The sequence below is a fragment of the Panthera pardus genome, unplaced genomic scaffold (genome assembly GCF_024362965.1).
Source record: "Panthera pardus isolate Hobbes unplaced genomic scaffold, ASM2436296v1 HiC_scaffold_11, whole genome shotgun sequence".
NCBI classification, from domain to species: Eukaryota; Metazoa; Chordata; class Mammalia; order Carnivora; family Felidae; genus Panthera; species Panthera pardus.
Window position 1 is genome coordinate 78,917,880 of NW_026526666.1, and position 8,709 is coordinate 78,926,588.

Consider the following 8,709-nt stretch of genomic DNA (forward strand, 5'->3'; position numbering starts at 1 on the left):
CCTGTTGTCCCATCATATTAATAGCATTCTCTCTCAATGGTGTCCTGCTTCAAATTGATAAATTATATGGTCACAATACTAATCTGGCAAAAATCCAACTCAAGACAAACATCATCATTAAATCAGAGGAAAAGTGAACTACTCCAGTTAAGAAATGGCACCCAAAACCTCTCCATTCAAGCACTTACAAAGATGGTCATACTTCAGTGTGTATATTTTACCTCCCTTTCCTTCTTTCCCTGCTAAAAGGGAATCCAAAAGCAAATACTGAACTCTAGCTAACAATATGCATGTTGAAGTGTTTAGATGTGAAATGTACTGACATCTGAAACTGACTTCAAAATGCTTCAAAAATGTGGGGCGCCTGGCTGGCTCAGTCAGTGGAGCATGCTACTCCTGATTTCAGAGTTGTGAGGTCAAGCCCCAAGTTGGGCATGAAGCCCACTTAATTAAAAAAAAAAAGGGGGGGGGGGGAGGCGCCTGGGTGGCTCAGTCCGTTAAGCGTCCAACTTCGGCTCAGGTCATGCTCTCACGGTCCGTGAGTTCGAGCCCTGTGTCGGGCTCTGTGCTGACAGCTCAGAGCCTGAAGCCTGTTTCAGATTCTGTGTCTCCCTCTCTCTCTCTCTGACCCTCCCCCGTTCATCCTCTGTCTCTCTGTCTCAAAAGTAAGTAAACGTAAAAAAAAAAAAAAAATTACCATAAAAAAAATGCTTCAAAAATGTTAAGATGAGAAATAGTCAAAAGACTTGAATAAACATTTCTTCTAAGATACACAAATAGCCACAAGCACATGATAGCCAACATAACGGGTTTTAATGCCTACCATTTAAAACAAACAAACAAACAGAAAATAAGTGTTGACAAGGATGTGGAAAAAATGGGAAACTAAGATTTCTATCTCCATTTGAAATTGAACAGATACTCTAAAAAGATAAGCAACTTGCCCCAGAGTCCCAGTTTAAAAAAAAAGGTGGGGGGGGGGGGGGCACCTGGGTGGCTCAGTCAGTTAAGAGTCCAATTCTTGGTTTGGCTCAGGCCACAACCTCACAGTTCAGTGAGTTTGAGCCCCTGCATCAGGCTCTGCACTGATGGTGTAGAGCCTGCTTGGGATTCATTCTCTCTCTCTCTCTCTCTCTCTCAATCTCTCCCATTCTCCTTCTCAAAATAAATAAAAAATTTTTAAATAAAAATAAAAAATAAACAAAAAAAGGACTTCCATTTCTCATCCCTTGCATCTAATAACTAAGGCCTCTAGGTACCAAAGATCATGTACCTCTATGAGCGCACTCTACTAACACCGCAACAGAAAATGTTTTGCTGAAAATACAAAAAAACAAACAAACAAACAAAAAACAACCTATCAAACTACTTTCATCAAACTACTTTCATGGGGCACTTAGGTGGTTCAGTCGTTTAAACATCTGACTTCAGCTCAGGTCATCATCTTGCTACAGTGAGATTAAGCCCTGTGTCAGCTCCCACTGGGCTGGGCCTGCTTGGGATTCTCTCTCTCTCTCTCTCTCTCTCTCTCTCTCTCTGCCCCTGGCATGCCCTCTTTCTTTCTCAAGAATAAATAAATAACTATAACTACTTTCATGTTAGATGTATCCTCCAACACTAAGTAGCCTCCAGAGCAAAAAAGGAAGAGAACAAGCCAACAAATGAAAATATTCTCTTCCTCATTCTATAGTCATTCAATATGGCACTACATTCAAGGTCACTTTAATCACCTAATATGGCTGGCTGAATGGTCAAACAACTTGTACTTGCTAATAGTAAAATGTCCAGCAAAAACTTATGTGACAAATAATCCTGAAACAAAGGGAGAGAACAGGCAAGCTAAAATCTATGCTATGAACAAAGGAAAAACATTAACCCAAGAATCAACACTATCACCCAAATTTTCCAAGAAAACAAGAATATCACAAATACACTTTTGCACTTTAAGTCCTTCTAAAACAATGTTTTAAGTATTCAGCTTTCATAATAAACCAAAGAGGTTCATCTCTACTTCCTCCTTGGTTCCTTCCTGTCTACCTTTACTATTCAGAAATACCTTTTAACCGGCATCAAAGGGTGGAAAAAAAAAATCACAAGTACAACAAATGAGAACGGAAATCTCTTCTATATACCCAAACTGCTTACACTGGCCTAAAGAGCTAGCATTATACACAAGAAACTTATTTTTCTACATTACAAATTTCTGCAATGTTATTTTTTTCAATAATCACCTATCTATAAGCAGAGGAAATAAAACTGAAGACAACTACCTGCCCCCACCAAGGGTTTTACAGGTTGTGCCTTGCTTAACTAAACCATAGGGCAGGGGGAGGAGTTAGGGAATCAATGTTGTTTTGATTTTTAAAAATGAAATGTTGGGGAGCCTGGCTGGCTCAGTCAGAAGAGCATGCGACTCTTAATCTCAGGGTCATGAGTTCGAGCCCGACATTGGATATGGACTTAAAATAATAAATTTAAAGAAAAAATGTTTAAATAGATAAAAATGTAATGTTAAGCAGAACCCCAGAGTAAAAAATTAGCAATGCAGAAATGCTCTTTCCTGAGGCACCCTCCTCACTCCAAACAGTATTTGAAGTTCAATGCAGAGCTTGAACTCACAACCCTGAGATTAAGACCTGAGCTGAGATCAGGAGTCAGATGCTCAACTGACTGAGCCACCCAGGCACCCCTCCAAATGGTACTTTAAAATCTCCCGTCCAATCTATACTTGACTAAACTTACAAAAATTCAAGAAAAGCCATCATTATCACAACTTATACAGTTAACTCAGTTTTACAGAATAGACTTTACAGAATGGCTTTCGAAAACAAATTTTTTTTTTTAATGTTTATTCATTTTTTGAGAAAGACAGTGCAAGCAGGGAAGGGTCAGAAAGAGAGGGAGACACAGAACCCAAAGGCTCCAGGTTCTGAGCTGTCAGCACAGAGCCCAATGCGGTGCTCGAACCCACAGGCTGCAAGATTGTGACCTGAGCCAAAGTCGGATGCTCAACCGATTGAGCCACCCAGGCACCCCATATCTTGCCCTATTAAAATAGAAAAGAAAAACTGAGTTATTACCCCCCCCCAAAAAAAACCTACACACAGAAATTGATAGCAAAGGACTTCACACAGGCATATTAAAAACACATACAACTTTGGTTCTTATCCCTGAGGATAAGAGTCTAAAGTCTTCTAATTAGACATTCAGCAACTTCTCTTTGCTTGGTCTTCTTCTGTGTTCTGAAACAGGCCCAGCTATGCAGTTACAACATTCCAGATGCTAAAAACCAAATCAGGCAGAACAAAAATGAGGACCCTGGGGGCACCTGGGTGGCTCAGTTGGTTGAACATCTGACTTCAGCTCAGGTCATGATCTTGTGGTTCGTGGTTGTTCAAGCCCCACATCAGGCTCTGTGATAACAGCTCAGAGTCTGGAGCCTGCTTCAGACTGTGTGTGTGTATGCACGTCTCTCTCTCTCTCTCTCTGGCCCTCCCCTGTTCCCACTGTCTCTAAATAAATATATAAATAATAATAATAGTAATAATAGTAATAATAAATGGGCAGGGGTCAGATCAATGCCTTTATGCTTTCTAAAAGCCCTTGGGTTTCTGAGTTTGGAAACAAAATAATACAATGTTCTGAATTTTATCTCCCTCACTGTCCAAAAAAAAAAAAGGCACCAATACGGAAAACAATTCTTTCATTTTTTTTAATGGTTATTTATTTTTGAGAGACAGAGCACGAGCAGGGGAGGGGCAGAGAGACAGAGAGAAACACAGAATCCACAGCAGGCTCCAGGCTGAGTTGTCAGCACAGAGCCCAATTCGGGGCTTGAACCCACAAACCGCAAGATCATGACCTGAGGTGAAGTCAGATGCTCAACCAACTGACCTACCCAGTCGCCCCCAGAAAACAATTTTTAATGGTGATACAATGTTAAGACAGCAAAAGGACTTCCAGTGCAGGCAGTAGAGACCTATATCATATATCCAGAACAAATTAAAATGCCTACAAACAAACAAGTAATATAAAGGTGTAAAATAATACCAAGTGACACTCTGCTCCGTGTCAGGGATACATATCAGGCTGTGGAGAGGGCTACGACAAACTGGAGAGGACATGCCCAACCAGAGAAGATGGCTGCTGCAAAGCAGAAACACACTGCCAGAAGAGATTTTTCAAAAGCACACTGAATCCAAATTTTTACATAAAATCTCCTTGGTTTTTTAATGTTGACAACAAATTCAAATTTACAATACTGTGTGAGCCAATCAAAACACATCTGGAGATTGGATTTAGTCCATAAGCTTTCAGTTTTCAACCTCTGCCATATAAAGAAAAACACATGCTTCTCTCAGTGGTAGAGCTCTAACTCTGGGGTAGAAAATACACCCTATGCTTCCAATAACATGCTGGCATGTCAAAACACACTACAAAAAAATATGAATATACGTCTAAAGCCCCTAATTGCTGAAGGAAAGCAAGAAGAAAATCTTACTCTGCATTTCTACCACTAAAATAAGAACTATTTCTTCCAGTGGAAGGAAAATTAGGAAATGGGTTTTCATGAAACCGAGCTCACTAATGTTCAGCTTCCTCAGTATGTGCATCAGCCAGTACCTTGCGAACAAAAAGAAACTAAAAGATGACTCCTATGGCACATTTAACTTTGATTTAAGAAAAAAGTTCCTGGGGTACCTGAATGGTTCAGTCCAGTTCTTGATCTTGGCTAAGGTCATGATCTCACAGTTCTGAGTTCGAGCCCGGTGTTCACTGGGCTCTGCACTGACAGAGCGGAACCTGTTTGGGATGCTCTCCCGCCCTCCCTCTCTCTGCCTCTCCCCTGTTTGAGCTCTCTCTCTTTCCCTCCCTAAATGAATAAACATTAAAAAAAAAAAAAAAAAAAGTTCCCATAAAAGACTAAAAAATGGGGCACCTGGCTGGCTCAGTTCTCGGGGCGACTCTTGATCTCAGCATTTTCAGTTTGAGCCTGACGTGGCGTACAGAGATTACTTTAAAAAAAAAATTAAAAAATTCTTGAAGAAAATCAATCTTTTAGAAAAGGGTACCCGTGACTCTAAACTCTCTTGGTAACCCATGGGCAATTACTTTTTTATGGGTTATAAACCAGCATAACAGACTCTAGAACAGTGGTTCTTAAACACTGAAACTAATGAATAAGATGGAACATATTGAACTTTGAGGAAATACACTCCCCCACAAAAATTTTACGGAGTTCAGGGGCCCCCTACAGTACATGGACCACGGATTAAGAATGGCCTGTTCTGGGGCGCCTGGGTGGCTCAGTCAGTTAAGCATCTGACACTTGGTTCCAGCTCAGGTCATGATCTCATGGTTCGTGGGTTCAAGCCCCACATCAGTCTCTGTGCTGATGGTGCGGAGCTGGCTTGGGATTCCCTCTCTCTGCTCCTCCCCAGCACTGCTCTCTCTCAAAATAAATAAACTTAAAAAAAAAAAAATAGAAAAGAATGGCCTGGGGGCGCCTGGGTGGCGCAGTGGTTAAGCGTCCGACTTCAGCCAGGTCACGATCTCGCGGTCTGTGAGTTCGAGCCCCGCGTCAGGCTCTGGGCTGATGGCTCGGAGCCTGGAGCCTGTTTCCGATTCTGTGTCTCCCTCTCTCTCTGCCCCTCCCCCGTTCATGCTCTGTCTCTCTCTGTCCCAAAAATAAATAAAAAACGTTGAAAAAAAAAAAATTAAAAAAAAAAAAAAAAAAAGAAAAGAATGGCCTGTTTTAAACATTAAACCTACACCGTCTCCAAACTCTCCCTTCTTCCCACCAATACATCTCTATTCTATCCCTCTACTTAAGCAACTGCCATGTCCAGCCTGGACCAATACAACAGCCTCTTAAATGTTATCCCCCATAATCCATCTTCCACACCTCTACAAAAGTGATTTTAAAATATAAATCAGAAAGCTTTGATGGCTTCCACAAACAACCTTACTGTCCATCTGTTCAGTAACTACTCTGTGTCAACTACTTTCAGCCTCTTTTCAGTTCTGAAAGCACACTAAATTTTCACCTTCAAGTTTCAGCACTTGCTGTTACGTCCACCTAGAAATGCTCTCTCCTACAAAACTGGCTCCTCACTCTCACCCAAAAGAACTTCTCTGACCACCCTTAGGTCTCCCTTGTTAGCAAAGAGTCCCCTGCTAGGGATCTGCACATTACTTTTCTCAATTTGTCATTTATTTGCTTACCTGCTATATCTTCCCCCCACTATACTGGCAGTTCTCCAAAAGCAAAACCCCTTTGTCTCACATGTCCCTGTACTCCCAGAGCCTAGCACAGGAGCCAGTAGATGGTACGTCCTCAGGCACTATTTACTGAATCAATCTTAGATGTTTACAGAATGACCATGTGAAGCAATCCATCAAAATCTAATATCTGAGAGACGAGCATTAACCACACTTCCTTCAACTCAGGATGTCAACGTGCCCAAGAGAAACAGCCTAGCATCTTAAGATTCTCAGTGGTTGAGACTATCCAAAGAAATAAATAAAATTAATCATCTGCCTCCGCTCCCTCTCAGGCAGCCTCATCTTCTTCCATCTCAGCACTAATCTGTGCTAATCTCAGAAATATTCCAAGCTTCCTCCCTGCAATCTCTCAGTACAGGACACTCACTCTTTTTATAATCCATGATTTCAATGGCTGAATCAAATTCAAAAAGTATCTGTATGTGGTGGCAATGCTAATGAAATATGCTAAAGAACTATTTTTGCTGTAGTTCTTCTACACCACCACTAAAACTGGACTGTACTTCATCTGCAGACTAAAAACATCAGTCCTCAAAACCGGAGACCTTTCACTGCTACCAAAAGGTTTAAAGAACAAAAAAATAAGCCTATATTGGACATAACGATTATTAAACAGTGTTTTATGAAAACCTGAATTCACCTATTACAAGATACAATCAAGCCTGACTGGCTACAGAATAAACTTGGTTTCGGTATTGCTAACGTCTGTGCACTAGGAGTTCACAAAGCAGAATTCCCAAGAAAGAGCAAACTAAGCCCCATTTGCTCCAGAAGTTTTTCATGGCAGGAACCACTTCTGACTTCAACAGGCTACTGTTGGACACCTCAAGCTGTCCAGATAACCTAACGGACAATAGTTGCATAAACAAAAAAGGGGAGGGCCATCTGAAAGGAAAGGAAAATGATAGTGTGACACATGCCTTTCCACTCTGGGCCCAGACTGGAAATCCTGTAAGCGATGAGGATAATAATAATGGCGTTTAATACATGCCAGGTAATGAGCTAAGCGGTTTTCAATTTAATCTCATTTAATCTTCACAAGAACTCTATAAAATAACCCCGTTACTTACCGCTATTTTGCAGATAAGGAAACTGAGGCACCTGGAAGGGAAGCCCCTTGACCTAAAATAAAAAGCTAACAGAACCAAAATTTGAACCCACGAAAGCTGGCTCCAGAGTCCATCTGTTATGCTGCCACCAGAAGCTTCGTTGGCTCTCGCCCGCCAGGCTCTACCATACTGAGGCTTCTCCTTCAATCCAATTAACAATCCCTCCGTAAACACCCTACTACCATTGATGGCTTCGAACTTCTGGGCACCAGCGCTACTCGCCAGCTTCTGCCAAGCTCCACCCCTAAGATTTAGAAAAGCAATGAGAATAGCTGATAAAAGTTGCTGAAGTGCTAAGGGAGGCAAAGAAAATTGCCTTCTACAAGCAGAACACACGCCAATTACCACTGGAATGCATATCGGCTTCACCTCCACCCCAAGAGACTGAAATAAAAGTGGGCGCACAAATGTTCCCGCAGCAGATAAATTTGGACTATGCCTCCTCTGGCCGCAAGGCAAAAAAGAAGGACTAACATTTACTGAGGGCCAGCCACATGCGCCCTAGGAGAAGGCAGAACCAGGCCAATGGAGACCGAGGGGAGGGGGAGGGGGGCTGGGTTGCACTCAAAGAGTTCGGGGAAAAGAAAAAATCCAAATAATGGGGTTCCTACGGCCAAAGGGAGAGACGAAGGATGTGGAAGCCTCTCCCTCACAGCTTACGAGGAGGAAAAAAAAGAAGTACGAGCTGCTCTCGAGAAAAGGAGGACTAAAGCGTCGGGAGCTAGGCCGAAGCGAGGGGAAGCCCTGAAGGGCGGGGAGGGGGAGGAGCCGAGAGAGTGGGGCCCGCTCAGAGGCCTGGGGGTAGGCGCGGGGAAGCGGCTCCGCGCCGGGCCTGCCGGGGACCCTGACCCAGCCGCCGCGGAGAAAAGACAAAAACCAAAAAGACTGGAGCTGGCGGAGCTGCCCTAATCCCCATCAGAGGCCCTCACTCACCTGGGCCCACCGCAGCGATCGCAGCTGCAACCTCGCAACGGCACAACCGGCCCGAACCTCGCCCCCGCCCGACAGCGCGCCCCGCGTCCCCGCTCTCCGACGGCGGTAGCTGCGGCGTCGTCCCGCTGCCTCCTGGGAAATGTAGTGCTAGGCTGGCCCCTCCTCGCCAACTTGCCGGCCGGCTTAACTACGTTTCCCACCAGGCAAGGCGAGCGTTGGGCCCGCCGCTTTGCGTCACGCGCCAGGTTGTCGGCAGTCACGTGGGTTGCTCCGTTCCATCCCCTCCCCCCGCCTGGGTGGCCTGGGGAAGAAGGAGGGAGGTGGACGGAAGGGGCGGGGGCGTTGCTGACGCCACTACCCCCACCATTTTGGAACCAGCCTG

The 8,709-nt window shown here is 43.8% G+C and overlaps 1 protein-coding gene across 1 annotated transcript in view; it reads right to left on the reverse strand.

The window, feature by feature from the left end:
- THRAP3 (thyroid hormone receptor associated protein 3) overlaps positions 1–8,440 on the reverse strand; it is a 74,997-nt gene extending 66,557 nt beyond the window's left edge. The window contains exon 1 of the mRNA XM_019430146.2: positions 8,328–8,440. The gene's annotated coding sequence lies outside the window, so the exon portion shown is untranslated. The remainder of the gene's footprint in view (positions 1–8,327) is intronic.
- Between the last annotated feature and the right edge of the window lie 269 nt (positions 8,441–8,709).